The 19,369-nt window shown below is 42.8% G+C and overlaps 1 protein-coding gene across 5 annotated transcripts in view; it reads left to right on the top strand.

Annotated features, from left to right (window-relative positions):
* CDC42SE2 (CDC42 small effector 2) overlaps positions 1–19,369 on the top strand; it is a 116,736-nt gene that overhangs the window by 19,233 nt on the left and 78,134 nt on the right. For 4 of the 5 annotated variants that reach the window (XM_075079591.1, XM_075079590.1, XM_075079589.1 and 1 more), the window contains exons 1-2: positions 12,345–12,486; positions 13,349–13,406. The gene's annotated coding sequence lies outside the window, so the exon portion shown is untranslated. Of the gene's footprint in view, positions 1–10,534; positions 10,623–12,344; positions 12,487–13,348; positions 13,407–19,369 lie in introns of those variants that run through there. The other variant, XM_075079593.1, reaches the window with a different exon arrangement.

The raw sequence follows: 19,369 nt of genomic DNA on the forward strand, positions 1-19,369 counted from the left end.
TGACTAAAATAGAAAATAAATAAATATCCTATGTGCAGGGTGGGATTGTAAGGTGTCCTGAGTATAGGCTGGGAAGCCAATGGTCCTGAGTTCTGAGCCAGATTAGAGGTCACTTTCAAAATTTGATGATAAAGTTACATATGTAAATACATACTTAGGCATTATAATATGGTAGACAGTATGTCAGGGGTGCTTAGAAGAGACAGAAAGCCTAACACACTCTAGCCAAGTTTTGTCCATGCGTTGCTACAGTCTGCTGCATGAAATGCTGACTCTAAATCTGAAATAGTTTGGGAAGACAGGTTCTACATGAGCAAGTAGCGTGGTGCGGCAGCAGCAGTGCAGTAGAGGAAAGCACTCAGTGCAGAGGACCCAATGCCTATGCTACACACATTTTGGAGATTTTGGAAGACAAATGCAGCTGTGAATGACTGGAAATTCCTGAATCCTCAGTACTTTAAAGGAGATATGATTACAAGCAAAAGAGACAATTGGCAAAAAGAAACTTCTAGAAAAGACGCCTGTGGCCAAATTTTTTTTCTTTTTGTTTTTTTTTCTTGGCATTATAGTTCTGCATGAACTAAGCACCAGGAAAGTCATTTTTTTCAGTGTCAAATTGGACTGAAATAGACCATTTTGATAAAAACCCAGGGAGAAAGACTTGTCTTTCAGCGGGCAGCCTGGAACTGTCTGAAGAGTGCTACCAAGGCCACCCAAATGGTCATTTAACTATCCTCAGCTCCTCCTTCATGATTGTTTCTTACTCCATCTTGTTCTTCATCTTGACTGTGAACTCCTCAAGACAGGATCTATTTCTACGTATATGAGAACTTTCTTGTTGGGTTTTAAATATGACATAGTGGGGCTTTTGGATGCTTTCCCAAACAGTAAACAGCAACAAAACTAACAGTAATCTTATCTATTATCCTGAGCTTCCATTACATTTTCAGCCTGCTCCTGCTCCCTGTTTTCAAAGCAGTTGACCACCTAGGGAAATGAATACAGAGCATTTCCTGCTTCTGTAGATTCTGTTTGTCATGCTTGTAAAAATCATATATGCAGTGATCATACATGGATGAAATCCAAATGGACAGAAAAGCCAGAGAAACTGCCATCTTATTCAGGCACATACATATCTGTAGTTATAAAACTTGAACGGAAATTTAACAGTTGTGGGATTTTCTAACATTAGTATGGGACAGATAGGTGGTGCCTTCACTGTGGGGTAAGTGTGCTTTGTGCCACGTCCCATGTCCTGCCTGGTCCACCAACATGCTGAACACAAGACCTGCCGGAGCACATTGCAAGTCCCCACTAGGCTGCTAATTCTGGCTAGCTCTGTATAACAAGCAAGGTGCGGTGGGGAACAAGAGGCAGGTACAGTGTGTTCCCATGTCCCTGGTGTCTCCCAACTGTATCCTGGCATAAGTGTGCACTCCTAGATTGAGACACTGGAAAGACAGTCATGGCCCAGTTGGTAATATCTGGTGAAATGCATGTAATTGATGGGGGCAGGTAAACTTGAAATTCTCAGCAAAGCTGAGGCACTTTCTGAAACAGAATCTGGCCTGTTCCCAGGTTATAAATTTGTATGTGTGGAATTGCTGTTTGAAAGGGTGAGTTTTGGGGCGGAAGAATTTTATAGCTTCAAGAAGAGGGTTTGGCTTTTTTTTTTTTTGTGCGCATGCGTGTGTGTGTGGGTGGGGGGGGTGTGTTCTTTGTAAGTGTCATTTGAGAGAAGTAGGAGGAGGAAATTTGTAAAGGAAGACCAGAGCATATTTAATTGTTCTGTTCCCACACTAGATTGTCTGGGCATAATAAATGGAACATGAGTCCCATGTCTTTAATTTGATACTTTGAAAGTCCCTCATTCTCTTTTTGCCCAAGGCAGACTTCTATTCTCCTATTAAAGTTCCTCTAGAACTAACTAAGCTTAATCCAGCTTCCACTGAAGTCAGTGGGAGTTTTTAAATTGATTTCACTGGGAACAGAAACAGGCCTCTAGGATACATCCTTGCATTATTATTTATTTCTTTTTTTTGTCAGATCATGTCATCATAAGTACCTCTGCATTCTTGAGGAAGTGGCATGGGAGATAGGTAAAGAGTTTCACTTCCCAGGAAATCTCTCATTTTTTTCCAAACCTAGAATGGGTTGGGAAAAAAACACCCTGGAAGACAACTCCAAATCTCTCCTATGACCCAAATGAGCACATCTTTGTTTAAACCCCTGTTGATATATGCCTACATATTAAACCCAGTTTGCCACTCAAATATCTTATAGGTAAAGTATCTTACAATACCAAACAGTAAACTTTTACTAGAGGCTACTGAAAGTTTTTGTCAAAAATTTTCAACCATTGCTAAGTGGTGTGAATCTGCTGGTGCAACATTACAGGGAAGGCTCTGACAGCTATGTGGAACAGGTTTGAGCAGCATTGGTTGCCAGCAGCAAGTCTTTGCTGTTGTTCCCACTTGTTCTCAACATTACTGAAGTTGCCCTAGCGCCGGCAACGTGTAGGTTACAAAACAAAAAGCTTAGTGCTTGAGTGGATTGAAATGATTTTTAAACATGATCCCACATTGCACGGGTAAATTATGCTAGCTATTTTCCAGCAAGATTTTGGTTTAAGCCCAGATCTGACTATCAGCGCTTGAAGTGCCTTAGGGACAGGGCTTCAAAATAGAACTGCTATATATATCTGGGTGGTGACAAAAGTGTAAAGATTTGGGGGAGTCATGAAGAAGAACGTCCTTCCCAGTCCTCCACACACTGAAGCAAGTAATTTGATTTTGGTGTCCTAAAGACCCTCCTCTACCCAATAAAGCACCAGAATAAAGACTGTAACAACGGCCTGTGTGATATGCTGATGTTACCCCATTTTGAATTCGTTGCTCCCTGGATAGGGCAATGCAGTGTGTTAACAACCAGGACGTCTCAGCCAGTTCTGGTTTTGTCATGCAGGTAGGCTGTGTACGGTCTCAGAGAAACAAGCAGTGGTTAACCTGCTTCCAAATGTGTATTTGGACCAACAGGGCTAAAAATACAGAAACCAAAAGGGAAGCAATCACGTGGTGGACCCAAAGCACCAAAGTACATACTGACTTTTCAAATTTATATATCCTTATAGCCTCCAGGGCACAGTCCTATTTAGGTATCATTGCCATGTGCAGCTCAGCTGTGGGTTGTTCGAGGAAAAGACCCTTTACTGTTTCAGTGAGGTATTCAGCATAGAAATCCTTGGAATGTTTTCCTAAATATATAAATGTGCGGGACATTTTATATAGTTGCCCCTTGCTGCTATTGTCTGCGTTTTTTGCTATAACTTTTCTTATTACTTATACACACTGTAATCAGTCTTTTTGTCAGAGATTTTCAAAGTGGAAAACAATTCATCAACATTTTTCTTGGACTATTTTGGGGATGTTAGAAAAGAAACAATTATATTATTTAGCAAGGGGTAGCCCGTCAAACTCCTGAGCCTGGTCTGGTAGCATATTTGCTCATGAATAGTACCTACATCAGTATGCTTTGTTTACAGAATGAACTGTTCTGGAATGAACAGCTGAATTCTACTCAGGTACAATAAAAAACCTATTGCTTTTTAATAAGAGATGTTGCTGAATTTGCTGTAAATTCCAGTACGAGTTCAATATCTGGAGCATCTCTGAGGTCTGGCTCCTAATTTGGACCTGAAATACATTTAGTATCCATTTAAAGCCTAGATTGTTTTATCATGCAGTGCCTGCTTTTAATTTGCAATTACTCAGAATCCACCAAACTCTACTAAATCACAGGACATGGGTATGCCAATTAGCAGCAGCTGAATGCTTCTATTTACAGGGGAAAATCAGGCGTGAATTCCCGCAATTTTTCACAGAAACTTACTTGTATGAATCAGAGTGGTTGTTTTATTACTTTCACCTCAAATATTTTCTTTAAACAGTTCCATAATATGATGGAGGTAAGACTTGGGTACAAGCGGTGAATTCTGAATAGACAAAGATTCCTCTGAATGATTACAAGGGAGGATGTTTCTCTGCACTGCAGTTGCCTTCTGCTGTGCTACTGTGGCTGCCCCACAAAAAAAGGAGGCTCCAGCGGTACGTGAAATATAACACAGAGCAATAAACCTTAATTAAAACTACTTCCAGTGCCTTTCAAAATGTTGGTTATCATGATAAAGACCATCTAAGGTCTTGTCTCGCTGGACGGACGCCTGATACAAATGCCGGTGCAGTGGGAAGGAAGCTTTGGCCTCATTACACCAGTACCAACCTACGGCACTGCTCCTGCTGCTGGCTGCTAGGTGAAACCCTGAACGCATGGCAGCAAGCCACTTCCACTGAGGGCTCCTACCTCTGAAACCCATTTCTGACATTTCTCAGAAAGCCATAGTTGATAATCTTTTACTTTGCAACTTACCAATTAATTCATACAGGTGAACTATTTACTTTTTTTGCAGCATGACTTCCAAGGCATTAAATCCCCTTATTGTAGAAATATATGTATATTTACTTTGTTTGTGGATGTAGCAGGATTTTATTTAATTCAGGTTAGCTATCCCAATGCTCTGCTATGTTAGACAGCAGTGTTGCTATAGAGAGCTCAACAGTTACATGTGAAGAAAGCTTCCCATGTTTCACATGGTTTTGTGAGGAAAGGAAATAAATTAAGATTAAATATAGACTAGTAGAGGGAAAGAAAATGGTTGATTAAATGCTGCTTTCTCAATTTTGTGCCCTAGGGGAAAAAAGGCAGTCAGTCAAGACAGAGAGGAAATAGAGTTTCAGAGAATATTTGGATTTACAGTGCGATTAGCTGGCAGAACTTAATGCCACCATATATTGCTAAAGGCATAAAGCTGGAAAAAATGTATTCCGGCTGCCTATGGTAGCTATGATTTTCATCATGTCAGTTGGGTAATTGGATAGTCCCATTTTCAAGGCCAATTCTCCCAACTACATAAATGTGAAAATCTGAGATTTATTTAAAGCTATTTTCCTGTTATTCTATTTGCTCTCTTTTTTAGTTTTGTGCTAGTTTCTCTTTTTCTGTGTCTGTGTAAGTAAGGTTTTTCTTACCTTAGTTCCAGTTGTGTGTGCTGTGTATGTCTGCGTGTTTGTCATAAAAAGACTCTAGAAACCACAATTTATGGGTTCCAGCATTCATGGAACTTCATGCTCTTCTCTTACTCTTAGTGCATCTTAGTCATATTTCAACATATATGCACACTTCTGTCCTTTTCTTTCATAGTTTTGGCACAGATTGAGATTCACTTCCCTTTGCAAATCTGAGACTAGCATTCAGAATGGATGTTATAATCCATTTACACTTCAGGAAAACATTCTCCTACTGAATAATATGGGCAACATCCACATGACTTGTACCCCATTGTCAAAATTATTTGCTGCATCAGTGGGCTTATTCAGTTCAGGAATAACAAGGCAGGTGTTTGGGCCCAGCCCTGAGCGGACACCCATGCTCTGTTGTGGCAAACTCTCTGTCTGGCAGTGCAGCTGGACGTGCAAAACTGCACCCTCTCCAAGAATGAATCAGTGAGGCTGATGGCATGGTGATAAAAAACCCTGTGTAACCTTACACATGTGTTTTCTGTGGCACGGATAGCATTTGAGTTTAATTTTTGAGGCAAATATATATATCTCTATCTATCTATCTATCTATCTATCTATCTATCTATCTATCTATCTATCTATCTATCTATCTATCTATCTCCTGCCGCTGGCTTGACCTGAGTTTTATGAAATTCTCCCAACTCTGCTAGAGTTAGTGGGATTCCTGTTCTAGGAAAAGGTCGGCAAGTTTTTCCTAGCACATCATCTAGTTCTATTGTGAGCCCCACCTCTTTTGACCGGTACTATGGACACAAAATAAACACCAGTACTTAATGATAATACTGTCTGAAATCCCAGTTGCAAGTTCAAAGAGCATATGCTTCAGGGCATATTGTCACTGTTCAGATGCTAAGGGTGGTTGTTTTTTCCTCATGCATACGAATGTCCTGTTCAAAACCAATGTCGTCAATCTTTGGTGGCCTAGGACTGAAAGCAATTCCAAATTAATCTAGCAGGTTGGCAAGAGATCAAAAATAGCAACAACATATGAGTTGATGTAGCTTACTGCCAGTTACATGAACAAGGAAGGCATCGTAATGGAGTGGCTGAGAGCACAGCCAAATACTGCTGCAAGCAGGCTTTTAGTTCTACCTATCCATCAGCTGAGTAAGATCCTGTTCACTTGCATAAAATTAGTAAAAATAAACTAGCTACAATAAACACTGTACAGTGTAGGGTGAAAAAAAAAAGAAGCCATGGAAAAAGAAATTTATGAGGTGGAATCTTATGAAAGTACCTGCTATAAAGAAAAAAGACACAGACACAAAAAGCACTGTGTTAGGAAGCTGAGTGTGCAAGGTAGAAAACTGGTCTCACTGAAGACACTGAAGACACTGGCATGTCTTTCACTAATTAATTCAAGTTCTAAGGTCAGCATCAGACTGGGGCACTTCCCTGCATTTAGGAACCAAGAGAATGTTTCATGGAGAGGACAGAATTCACCTTAGAAGCAAAAAATACCCCTGATACTGGGTGCAGAATCCTGTTGTATTTTTTTGAAGTTAGAAATAGAATTAATCTGCAAGTATTAGAATGCTGGTTTCCTTTCCATGTTCCTTGGTTTTTGGTTTTTTTTGGGGGGGGGTTGGTTTTTTTTGGGCGGGAGGGAGAAGCAAAATGGGTTTGAACAGCTTAAAGTAAGAAAAAGCAAAGAGGATTTATATTGTCACCAGATTAAGAGTTGCCATCTATCTAGTCACCATTCCTCAGTTACATTGAGCTGGTTCTGCTGCAGGGACAGGCAGGTTAATAGCAGCAGGAATGTGAGTCTACCTGGTTTGCACTTCAGAACAGGGGTAGTGTGGTCACATTCAAAAAACAGTGAGTATAAGTCTTCAGTGGAAGTGGCAATTAGAAAATAAAAAAGAAGAAAATTAAAGAACAAAAAGGAGCAATGTCAGCTTTCAAAGTGCTGGCTGGATGCTAGGAAGGATGATCATAAATGGTTCAGAGACCTAATAAGTCACTCACTTGTTGACTCCAGAGGCTCCTGTTGACTTCAGAGGACTTTTCCCCAGATGAATAAAAGCTTCCTAGGAAATACTTGAACCTAGCCAGCAGCACTAATGAGATAAGTCTGTAAAGCTCTCCATGCCCTTGGCAAGGCACCTAGGAACATTAACACAATGGTGAGAAAAATTGGACGTCACAGAGGATTCTAAGGGGTTTTCTCCCATTCCCAGACCATTCTACCCAGTTTCACAGCAGCATGTTGCAAAGCCTGTAACAAGCAAAGCTTGTAACATGCAAAGCCTTTTTTTTTACGTGCCTAATGGAATGCCCCGATCTCTGATAAAACCAAGAAAACTATATTTTCATAAACAGGAAAACAAAGTTAATGCCTAGAGCTTCTGAAATAATAATTAATTTTAAAAGTGTAGAACTATTTTTTGTTTGTCATAACAGCAAGCAGAGAAGCCAAACAAACTGGGAGTTGCTCAATACTGGGCAATGTGCAAACATAGCAAAAAACATAATAGAAATATGCAACTTAAACAGACCAGACAGCCAGAGGGTGAGAGAGGAAACTTAGATGCATGTTAAATAATTATGGCTTTCCAAAGCCACATACACGCACAGAATGAAAGTTAAGGGAAGTTACAGAAAATATATTAGATATGTAATTAACAGCCCTGGTTCCTGCAAGTTTAAAAATGCTATTGTTTGTGGTGTTGCATTTCTGTCAGAAAAAAGGACAATGAATTAAGGTATCATACACAGTTTTCATTGCGGGCTCATGATGAAGCAACTAAATTACTGCTGCTATTTAGCAAAGTTCCTTTCTGATAGAACCAGTACTATTGTCTGAGAAAATCCCTTTGGATTGTCACTTGGTGAGCTTCTTTTGTTCAAGGATCTTCTTTTTATTATGCAAAAAAGCTCTGAGCTACTTTGCCAAGTTCAGGTCTTTACACATTGAGTGAGAAGTGGCTGAGTGAAGAGGACATGCATCCTTTTCCATTCTCCCCACACTTTCTTGGAGAGTAGTAAATCTGCCTCACACTAGTTGCTGAAAGAGCACCTCAGGTTGTGTTTCAGGTCTCTGGATCTAATTCAGAAAAAGACATATGCTACCTCTAGAGCCATAAGGGAGCAGGCAGGGTGCATCAGCTTCCACATGGACAGTTACCAGGCCACATAGAGGGACTTGTATCCAAAACACATGCAGATTCAGAGCGTTTGCTGGGACTTCCAGGTGCAACGTCTCTCTCTCTTCTGGAAAAAGCAAGTTTTTCCCTTACCTGGACTCATCCACAGGGAAGAACCATTTAGAGAAAACACTGGAAGGTGAATATTGCCAGTAGCTTCCTCTTTTAGCAGAGGAGAAGACAAGTAAGAAGATAGCCGCCTTCTCCACCGCCACCCTCCCCGCCCCCCACTCATTGGGCTGATCTCTTCTTAAAGCTGGTGGTTATGACTGGACCTGTTCATAAGAACTTCAGTTGCTCATGAAGTTCATGAACAACTTCCTCATTGGTCATGAACAGACCCTTGCAAACAGCTGAATGAGCAGAGTGTAACACGTTGCCTCTTGTTAGCTGAGCCACGTCAACGGACTGTTCTCCTGGTTCTTTGCCTGTGGCAAATGCAAAACAAAACGTATTTGCCTAGGCTGCTGTCACGAAGGCACACAGTTGCCAGAGGTAAGGAATGCAGGTATGGTCAGCTATCGCAGCTCAGTGAACAGCTACCTTAACCACTTGTAATTGCCGGTCCACACCTTCACCGGCTACACTAGCAATAGAGGAATCCCATGGTGTTTATGAGTGTTATACCCACACACCTCGGCTCAGTCACAGCTAACATGTACATTTTATTGTTCATTTAAGAAAGGGGACAATGCATTGTTAAATTTGGAATCATGAAGTAATTTTTCCCTTTTAAAAAGCAATCTTTTTTCACAGACACCATCAAAGCCAGCAATGATGGATTTCTATTTGCTGTGTTTGGTATGCTAACTAGCAACCACCCTGGCCCATGGGGTGTGAAGAACATAATTTATTAGCAAAGGTTCATATAAATATTGAGTTATTTCTGCCTAACAATTTTTTTTCGTGGTTCTGCATGAGGCCCTGAGGACAGCAGGAGAGGAAAAAGTTTTTGAAAGATAAAGTTCTCGCCTAACTTTGAATATAGAAGAAGTAATTGGTAAAATTAGTCAGTAATATGGGCCAGACTGTCACTGGGGAAAGAAATCTAGGGAATGGTCAGTATTTAGTCAGAAGGACACAAGAGGGATACTTGGAAAGTGGTAAAGACAGCGTGACTGTGCTTTTGAGGAACTAACCATAATAAAGCAGAGTACAAACCGTTGGTCAGAGCACATTTGTCCAATTCAGTTCAATCTATTGAAGGCCTAATTGAGTTTATTTGCAAGCATGGCTGGCTCTATACACAGTTTTTTCTCACACACAACATGATTAGTACTTTGTTAGTAACTATGGCAGCTGAATACGTACCATTGCTGCCAGAAGCAGCCTGGCACATGACTGTCTTCTGACAAGTGTTTGGCACATGCCTTTGCAATATAGATGAATCTCCTGACTCTGCTGCTGGTCCTGGTTTGTGAAGGTTGGCTTCTTACAGGTTTATGCTACTGGGCTACAATACAATGTGCCTTTGGGCACTCTACTGTCTGTTGAGGCATGTGGCAGGGGAGATGCCCAAAACTCTGAACCATCTAATGTACGAGAACCATGTAACGCAAGTGAATATGACTGCGAGCACTTGACACGTCTTTGTTCCTTGAGAGGAATTGCTGTGGGGAACAGTTCAAACCGTGTGCTACCACAGGGTCTGATGAAAATGCCACAAATCTTTAGAATACAGTGGTACTCCTAATGCGGACTGTCCTTCACGGGAATCCTTAACCTGTTAGCAGCTTTGGCCTAAGATTTCTGCAGTGTTCCTGTGATTCACCTTCTCCTGCATGAAATTTGGCCAATAAGAGCTGGAAGCTCTTACATCACGTCTTAAATGCATGATCTTGAAGTGACAGGTTGCATGGTGTTCTACTTGGTTTGTACACAAGAAGTGTACAAACCAAGAGGTAGCGCTTCTGCAGAAGTCTTCTATGGAAATACGCCTGCTTGCATCATTTCCATTTAACTACCCGGGTTTTCTGCATGAGCACAACAGAATTTCTGCTAGCGTGTCTTCTTCAATATTGCTTCGCTCCTCCCCCCAAGAATTTTTCAGGAGTGGAATCCTGAGAAACAGAGCTTTGGAAAGAAGATGAACTTGTGGTTAGACTGACTGGACCTGCATCCAAACTCTGGATTAAGTTTCTGGTTTTACCACATACTTATATGCATGACTTGAGGCAAACTATACTGCCTCTTTATGCTGCAATTTCTCATCTTGAAAGTGGGGGTAACAATACTTTCTCTACATCACAGGATTCTTGTGAAGTAAAGTCCATTAACAGTAACGAGAAGCTTAAGCAGAATGGAAGCAACCATTGCAGCTGTTCTTCGCAGGCATCAGGTAAGTGTGTTCATTATCCAGACACATGCAGCTGAAATGCCACTGGCAGGTCACTGGGTTGGGACTGGTTTTCAGTGCCCCTGTCTGTGCAAGGGGATGTTGCAGACACCCACAGACACTGCATCCTTCTGAAGGCAGATTAGACATAACCACATGTGGTACCTCATTGCGCACAAAAAAAGACCTCTTAGAAAAATGTCCAGAATCATAAAAAAGAAGAGTCTGGAAAAATAATAAAACCCAACCACATTGTCAGTTGATGCAGGTCATATTAATGACACGAAATCTATATTGTCAGCAAGTGTAAATGTCGCAGATTCATACAGACTAAAAAAAGAGATCAAAAGTTTTTGAATTTTTTTTTTATATGCTTGATATCCTTTTCAGACTGTTTTACAACAGTTTGCAGATTCAGGTATAGATGAGGAAATTTTTGCACTCTACAATTGGTCTCTACAGTCTCTTTCCCTGTGATGCCATCCAAATTCAGCTTACTGGCAACTCATTAGCGCTGCCACATCTTCCATTTTCACCCATGCGGCTGAACCATGGATGATGTGCCAAACCAGGTCAAGTAGTGTGCAGATGAGATGGAGGAGGATGGCAGCATGTCTCTGTGTGGAGAACTGCAGCTCAACAGCACCAAGGTGTCACTGGGTAGAGCTGCTAGCTGCACTTTGCCACCCAGCAAGGAACGCCTGATCTTGCACATTCATCATGTTTCGTATTTAAGTCATGCTTGCCACCTTTAGCTTTTTTCCCCCCTCTCTTTTTCTTTTTAAAAGTATGGTCCAGTGGAACGGAGCGGAGAGAGCTCCTTTCAAGAGTCGCAGTGGTGCCATATCTATTTTAAATCAGTAAATCAAGTGACGAACCATCACCTCTCCGCAAGGTCGGGTTCATATTGCTGTCATGACTGAATTGTCTGCTGCGGGGGACGTAGGATGGGGAAGTTTGCCAGCACGCAGAGGGGGTTTGCTGCTGTCAACAGCTTGGGGCCAGAAGCCCCATCTCTTTTCCTGGAGGTCCAACCCCAGCCATACCAGCTTTTGTTTACCCACTTTCACTACTTTTCCCCCTCCTTGGCCTTGGCAGTGCCAGCACAAAATTTTGGACGGCTGGCTAACGAACGGTCAGCCACTTGGGCTCACTCCCCCTGGGGCATGGAGCTATCACCCCACGGCGCAAAGGTGGGAAACCATCTGAGAAGGCGAGATGAACCCGCCGCCTTCGGAAGACCCTGCAGAGGGAGAGCCCATCCCGGAGACCACGATGGTGCCAGCCGGGGGCGGACGTCCCGCTGGGGTGCGCAGTCAGGTCGGCGGCGGCTCCACGGACGGCACCGCTCCGACAGCCCGGGCGCGGCGGCGCCCGTCAGGGACGACGGAGCGGTGCGGGCAGGGGGCGCTGCGGCCCCGGCCCCTGACGGCGGTTTGAAAGCGCGGCGGCGGCGGAGGAGGAGCGGGCTACCGCCCCCTCGATAGCACTGACGGGCAGCGGCAGCCGCCGCCGCCTGGCCTCCTTTGTCCCCTCCCCTCCCCTCCTCGGCGCGCCCAGGCCTGGGGATTCCCTCCCCGCGTCGCCATCTTCACACGCCCCCCTCCCGTACCGCCGTCAGACCCTGCCGGCCGGGCTCACGGCAGCCGGCCGGGATCGCGGGAGGGGGCCTGCGCGGCGCCGCGCCCGCCCGCTGCATGTGATCGCCGCGCGGTAGCGGCCTCCTCCGTGGATCGCGTCTGCCTCCTCCTCCGCCCCCAGCGCGGCGCGGCGCGGCGGGGAGGGGGCGCGGGGCGCCCGGCAGCGGGAGACGGAGGTGCTGGGGCGCGGCGGGCAGACAAAGGAGCGGGCGCCTCCGTGGGCAGCGGTGAGTGGCGGGGGCACGGGGGGCTGTGTGGGTGTGTGTGGGGTGTCCGCGCTCTCGAATCCCACATTTCCCCGGCGCGCCCGCGGGGCAGGTAACCGGTATTCCCCGGGCTGCGCTGCGGCCGCTCCCTTCACCGGAGGAGAGCTCGGGCCGCTGCCGGAGCGGGGCGGTGGGTGCCTCTTCGCTGCCGCCGCCTGAGACCACCGGTGCTCACCGCACCGCCAACCCCGCGGCCGGGCAGTGGCGAGCGAGGTGCCCCGGGGGCGGCGGGGGCTTGGGGTGTCGTGTTTTCGGGGGAGCCTCCGGCCCCGCCGCCGCAGCGGGGAGCGGGGCTGGCCGGTGCCGCGGGCGCGGCGAGGGAGGGATGCTCCGCGGTAATCCCGCCGGACACGGACAAAAAGGAGCCAGCAGCTGATTCTCTGGTGGGGGATCTAAAAAAAAAAAAAAAAAAGATGAAGGGAGGGCGGGGGTGTTGGGTTTTTTTTCCCCCCTCCGACCCCAATCCTTGGCACGGCGTGTGGCGGGAGGGCAGGTGCTGCCGTGGGCAGGTGGGCGGGCGGCGGGGCCTGGGCTCGGCCTGTGGCGGGCGCAGGGCGTGGTGGCCGGCCGGGGATGCCGCGGCCACGCGTGTCCCCGACACCGCCGTGGGGAGCCCCGCACAGCGGCGTGGGGTGCCCCCGGCGGGTGAGGATGGGGGGGCGCTGGGGCATAGCAGCTGGGACTTGGCTGTGCATCCAGAGGGGTAAAGTCGTGTTTAACGCGGTTGTTGGAAATGTGGCGCTCGTCTCCTGGGCTAAGCGTTTGGCTTTAAGGCGTGCGTGACCTTGTGCTCTTACCGAAATTATAAATCTTACTTTCGTAGGCCGGGAGAACATAAGGTCCTGCCAGCCTTAACTCCGAAGCTGGAGATGCATTAAACTGTAAGTCTTCCGATTTTGTTTTGAACTCGGATGAATGGAGTAATTATTTCACGTTTGTGGGACAAAAACTTCAGAAGTAATTTAAATGAAACCCTAAGCAGACTTTTCCTGCACCCATTGCAAATATATTCCGCCTGTGATAACTGTTTAAAAATGAGAAAAGCAAAGAAAATCTGTAAAGCCTAGGGGAAGCGGTTGCCTTAAGCTCTTTTCTTAGGTATTTTTTTTGGCAATGGGTCTTATTTAATCCTCAAGGGCCAGCAGTCACCTTTTAAGCTTGAATGAATGTATAGGAAACACCTGTAAGTGTAATACTGGTATGTTTCCTTATATTTAACTGAAGTAGTTGAGATTAGAATGTGCTTTTTCCTCATTCATAAGGAATGTTTAGCCAATTAATTTGCTTAGGTAATCTGATTAATAATAACTCAGCAAAGGTACAGATATGTTTCTGAAAGTTGTTTTTTACGGTGTTGAAATATAGATGCATGTTTGAAAGATGTAATAAAATACTAAATATCTATTGTAATAATTTTTTTTTCTGAAGGGTGAAAGGGGCTATTGTAGATGAAATTGTAGAAAGTGATCAAGAAAGTAATTACAACCACTAAGGAACTAAGTAGCAGCTCAAGTAAGCAATGAGATAATTCACTGTATGAATTTTAGTATGTACATAAATGTAATTGTGTGTCAATAGTTGCATTGCTGCTCTCTTTAATTTCTCCCATTAGCCTGGATGAGGAACTAGAATCTGGATATAGCTGTCGGGATATCTAAAATTATTTTGCTAATGGGTAATATTCTTTATACGCTTTCTGCTTTGAGAAAAGGCTGGTATCCTTTCCACAGCAGGCAATCAGTTTTCCTATGTTCAAGAAACTTCACCAGGAAGTTTCTGTATAACTAGACCAAAGTTGCATAGATCAGAAATTACAGTGTACGCTCTCTAAAACATTGTAATGCGTTTGTACACCAGAGGAATCAATAACTCTGAAACTCTTGGTAGCTGTAGCTTGGCCAGAAATGTTACAGCTGTGCTGTATGTTATCTTTGATGTAAAGGCTGTTTTGCTGAAAAATAATTGACAATTTACTTATGCTGTAATATAGCAAAAAAAAAAAAAAAAAAAGTTTGAGCTTCCTAGTAATTCTGACCTTACAAGGGTGTCAGAAGTTCTGTGGTGTCTTGCAGTGTGGTGGTCTGTGGGAAGCCTTGTGGACATGGTGACTTGTCACAATAGGGAAAAGACAATTAGAAATATTTTGAACATCCCTTCGTAGTTTCTGCTCTCCAGAAAGTAAGCTGAGTTGCTTTAGAAACAGGAAAGGGAGAAGAGAAATTGAGTGTGTGTTCCAAGTGGCTTTCTAAATATTTTACTGTGATTTCTTCTACTTAGATACCAGAGCTTTCATTGCAGTGATAAAACATTAACCCTGGAGTAGTGTTGAGAAATCAGATCATGTCCTATGGAGCCATTACAGTAAAAAAAGAAGCCTTAAATGTCTCATTTCATATTTTTCTGCAGCAAGAAGTGTAATCAATGCTCTTTTATATTCCTAGAAGGAGTAATGGCTTGTGGTGGTGAAATAACATTAATCAGCAGTTGCTGCTATAATTCATTGTCCACAGGGGAGGTGTCCATGTAACACCTGGTAACTTGAGCAAGCCTTTTAGAGAGAACGGGCACAAACCCTTCAGATACTTGTGTCAGATATTTTGACGCTCAAAGGTGGGGTGTGAAGGGTTTTCTTTTTTTTTTTTATCTCTTTAGTTAGGATTTCTTGCTAGCATTACAGTTCCCTGTTAGAAAAATACTTTTTCTTTACACTATTGATGTATGAATTGCAAGGAAAATGTATTTAATTCTGTGATATATTACTGAGGTGGTAGTTTCTTGGAGTTCCAGATTTTCTGTTTCAAACACTTAAGAATAGTGTTGACACATTTGCTTTGCTTAATGTGATTTATAGACCAACCTTTAGGCATGAAGCATAATGTACAATTAAATTACTAAATAACATTAACAAAAAACAACAACCCAACCTTACTGGAAGTACCTCTCTTGCAGGTCTTTTGTTTGTTTCACTTTTGATGAATTTAGCTTGTTGTGGAGTGGCAAATTATATGCAAGCTTAGCATACCATATTGCTAAAGAAAATCTCTTGCCAGTCTGTTTTGCAAACTCTGTCATGATCTGTGTTAGCTCTGTGTGCAGAAACCCACTGGGTTCTTTCTGGTCAGTGTTGCTGAGTACATTTATAACAGTATTAAAATATGACTAAGTTTCACTTGCTTTTGAGTGATAGTTTGACTATTCAAAGTAGCTTTCAGCAACTTAGTTCCAAGTCTTGATTAGACTTGACAACCAGAGTCTGGGAACTAAATAGCAATTTATCATCAAATGCAGTACTGCAACACATGTTTTCACTAGATATGGTTCTAGCTAATATTAGACTTACGTAAACATGTGTCTTGAGTGACCGAGTTATCTTTGGTCACCGCCTTACCTCTGGGTATCTGTTTCTCACTGTACACCTCTCTGTGTGTTCAGATAGAGAAAACGGGTGTAGACTAGTGTGGCCCATCGTAAAGCCTTGTTGTACCTTGCTGTGTCATATTAATTAAAATGTGTTTGCTAGTAACTCCCATATCTGTTTAATATTAGTCTTGTTTCTCCTAATCTTAATACTGGCCTGTAAAGCAAATCACTGAGTTTTGAAAGAACTGAGGGTATTGTGAAAGTGTTGGTTACTGTTTTGATAACTTACAAGTCAAAGAAATGCTCTCTTACATATGCTGAAGGATTGTAGGGAATTGGCTGCTGTTTATTGCACAAATGTATAATGCAATTTTATAAATTCTTAAAGTACATTTAGCAGAGTTAACATGAAGGAGTTTTTTAATACTATAGCTGTCTTGATGTGTATTACTGTTGCATTAAAAGTTCTGAAGCTAAGTGCACATGATAACTGCACAACTAAATGAATTTTTTTTTTCCAAGGATAATTTTTTGAATAGACTAGATGGAGATGCATTAGAAAAGCAGGGACATAGTGTTCCTTCCTGTGGCCAAGGCTGGGAGGAAAACAAAGGGGGGAGGAGGAATGCTTTTCTGAAGGATGCTGGTCCTGAGATGGGTGGGTTGGATTCCTTTTTGTTTAAAAAATGTCAGTAAACCTGCAGAGAGGCTTTTGAGTATTCACAGTCAATTAAAGGTTTCAGGGTATTTTGATGAAGCAAGTCTGTCTTGTGTGATTAGTGTCTCTTGTTGTATTGCATGACTAGAGATGATGTCAAGAAATAATAACAAACTCAAGGAACAAGCAACCTGAAACATACTGAAGTGGGTAAAAGCAATCAAACAGCTGTACTGAATATGTTGAAGCAGGGGCTTCATGTAAAGAGCAGATTGAAGAGGAAGTTCAGCAGTGAGAAAGCTGGCTGTCACTAACAAAGAATATAGGAAAGTTAGGCTGGTAAGTGTCCTAAGAGAGGGTCTGTTCTCAGTCCCTATTGCCATGCCTGAGGACTCCTTTGATCTCCCTCTAGTTCAGTGTTTTGCAAGTGATTAGAAGTGGATACATGAGATGAAACTACTAGTTCAAGGGTAACGATTGTCCCAACAGGAACAGAAGCTTCTCTTGATCACCTCTCGACTCCAAGAGGAAGAGGAGCTGTCTTGCCTATAATGAGGGCACAGGTAAGGGAGTGCAGACCTCCTTCAGAGCACTTCGCCATCTTTGTCAGTGTCACATAAACAGAAGGGTGAGAAGGAAGACATAAGGTGCCAATGTGATCATCAGCAGGTTTTGCAGGCCTTTTCCTGGAAATGTGACTATACTGTATGAACTTCCTCCTCTCATTTAGTTAGCTTTCTGTTTAGTCAGATTGGTAATATTTGTCATGAGATGTCAGAGGGAGAACTGATACCTTCTCTATGCACATGCATTAGTGCATCAGAGTGGTACACGGGAGAAAGCAATCTGCTGACAGTTTTGCTGCCTAAAGAGCTAGGAACTGCTGTGCAGCTTGCTTCAAAGTTATGGTTATGGTATATTCAACAAACACCTGAAGAGGATCTCTGTGGGTTGTGTTCAGTGGATGGCTTGGTTACTTGGCTAATGTTTAAAGTACAGATTGCGGTATTGGCCAACATCTAGTTATGTCAAAGGTCTACTGGGTTGCAGTTACCTGAGCACTTGATCTGATGCTGTAGTTATTAGAAAACTGTCAGCTCAGTCCTTCACTGGACAGAGTTTCAGTCCTCTCCCCACCATACATAAGTTATAGCAGAAGTGTCATGGCCCACGATGAGGTTTGTTTGTGCTGTATCAAGCATTCCCTCCAGATTGGAGGAGAAATTGCAATTCATCTTCAGACGAAAGTTTCTCCTTTGCTGTGGTAAGCAATAAGGGGCTTATAATGCTGGGAGAAGGTTACACATAGTGATGACCACTCAGGTCAAATAATTTTTCACAGCAAAACAGTTACAGTACTTACTGTTGCTCTTCAGGCAAGCAGGGTTAAAATATTTTAAGTATCTAACCATTTAGGCTAAAACAGAGAGCTATTGTTTGTTTATATACTTATAAATCACAGTACGAGGGCACAACAACGCATGAACCAAATAACTGATTAGACTGCATCATTTCCTGGCGCCTTGTGCTTTTTTTACAAAGTACTGTACAAGTCAACATTTTTTTTCTAAGTGTATGTGCCTTGAACTTTATCAGTTATTACACAGAGTGCAGAAGCGATTTCTTTGTAGAACTTTCTTTGTACAGACTAGAAAGTGGTTGTCACCAAAACCTTTCCAGTCAAAATCGCAACTGTCCTCATAGAAGAAATAAGTGTGTCTGTCTTTTGAATGAAGTTGGTGATTTCTGTCTTAAACTTAGTGACTTTTCTGTCATAAAATACAGGCTTATCTTTGTATGGGCTTGATTCAGTTTTCACTCACTTCCTTTTTGGAGGGGGATATTTTGTCATCTTCCTTGTACTTACTCACTGAATTTGGAGACTGACTGTTTAAATCTTATGCAAAAATAGGACTTCCATAAATTGCAGTTGCTTCCTCGTCAAAATAGTCATGCTAGTAAATATTGAAATATGACATTCAGAAATCTCGGTTGCTTCCACTTTCCACAGGCTTTTCCTGGGAAGTCAGTAGCAGTGGTGAGGGATGCCTTTCAGTTTTAAGAGTTTCAAGTTAAACCCTGGCTATGGTGAAGTTAGTGGTGAACCTTTCATTGAGATCCTAAATCCATTACAATCGTGTCTGTGAAGAAAGTCAACATGGCATCTCTGCAAGAATGCGTCTGCAAGAGTAATATCCATAGTTACCTGCAGGTAGCAGTTATGGTGAAGTCGTCACTTGTATTTCTTCATTAGAATCATAATTGTGTTAGTTGTATTCCAAGGTGCTTACAAACTAAAGTATGAGACATTATCACTGTACATACAGGACTATACAGATGCAGAGGTGGTGGTGGATTTGTTCGTTTAACCTGTTGTTTGGTTTGGGCACAAAGAACCAAGAATTGTTGCCTATGCTCCCAGTCCTGTGCCTTTTGTGTTGTCAGTATATGAATATATTCACAGTAAGGTGAACCTAAATTCTTAATTTTTTTTACTTCTGTTGAAAATTAGAATAAATAAGAAGGAAACTGTGTCAAGAGTGATCCCACTTGTGAGAAACTCAACAGGCATAGACCTTTTGTAGTCCAAACAAGTGTGCATTTTAGTGAAATAGTATGTAAATTAAGAATTCATTTAAAGAACAAGTATTGTTCTGAAAGTGACACTTCCACAGATAGCTAGTCAAATGTTGAACATAGATAATGGGTGATTATAGATTATGCTTTTTATACCGAATGTAGCCTATTTCTTTCCTCAAATCCTTAAACTTTTAGTTTCCTTCCTTTAAGGCACAGAAAGCATAATGTGAAGGCTTTGTTGCGTCG

The sequence above is a fragment of the Phalacrocorax aristotelis genome, chromosome Z (genome assembly GCF_949628215.1).
Source record: "Phalacrocorax aristotelis chromosome Z, bGulAri2.1, whole genome shotgun sequence".
NCBI lineage: Eukaryota > Metazoa > Chordata > Aves > Suliformes > Phalacrocoracidae > Phalacrocorax > Phalacrocorax aristotelis.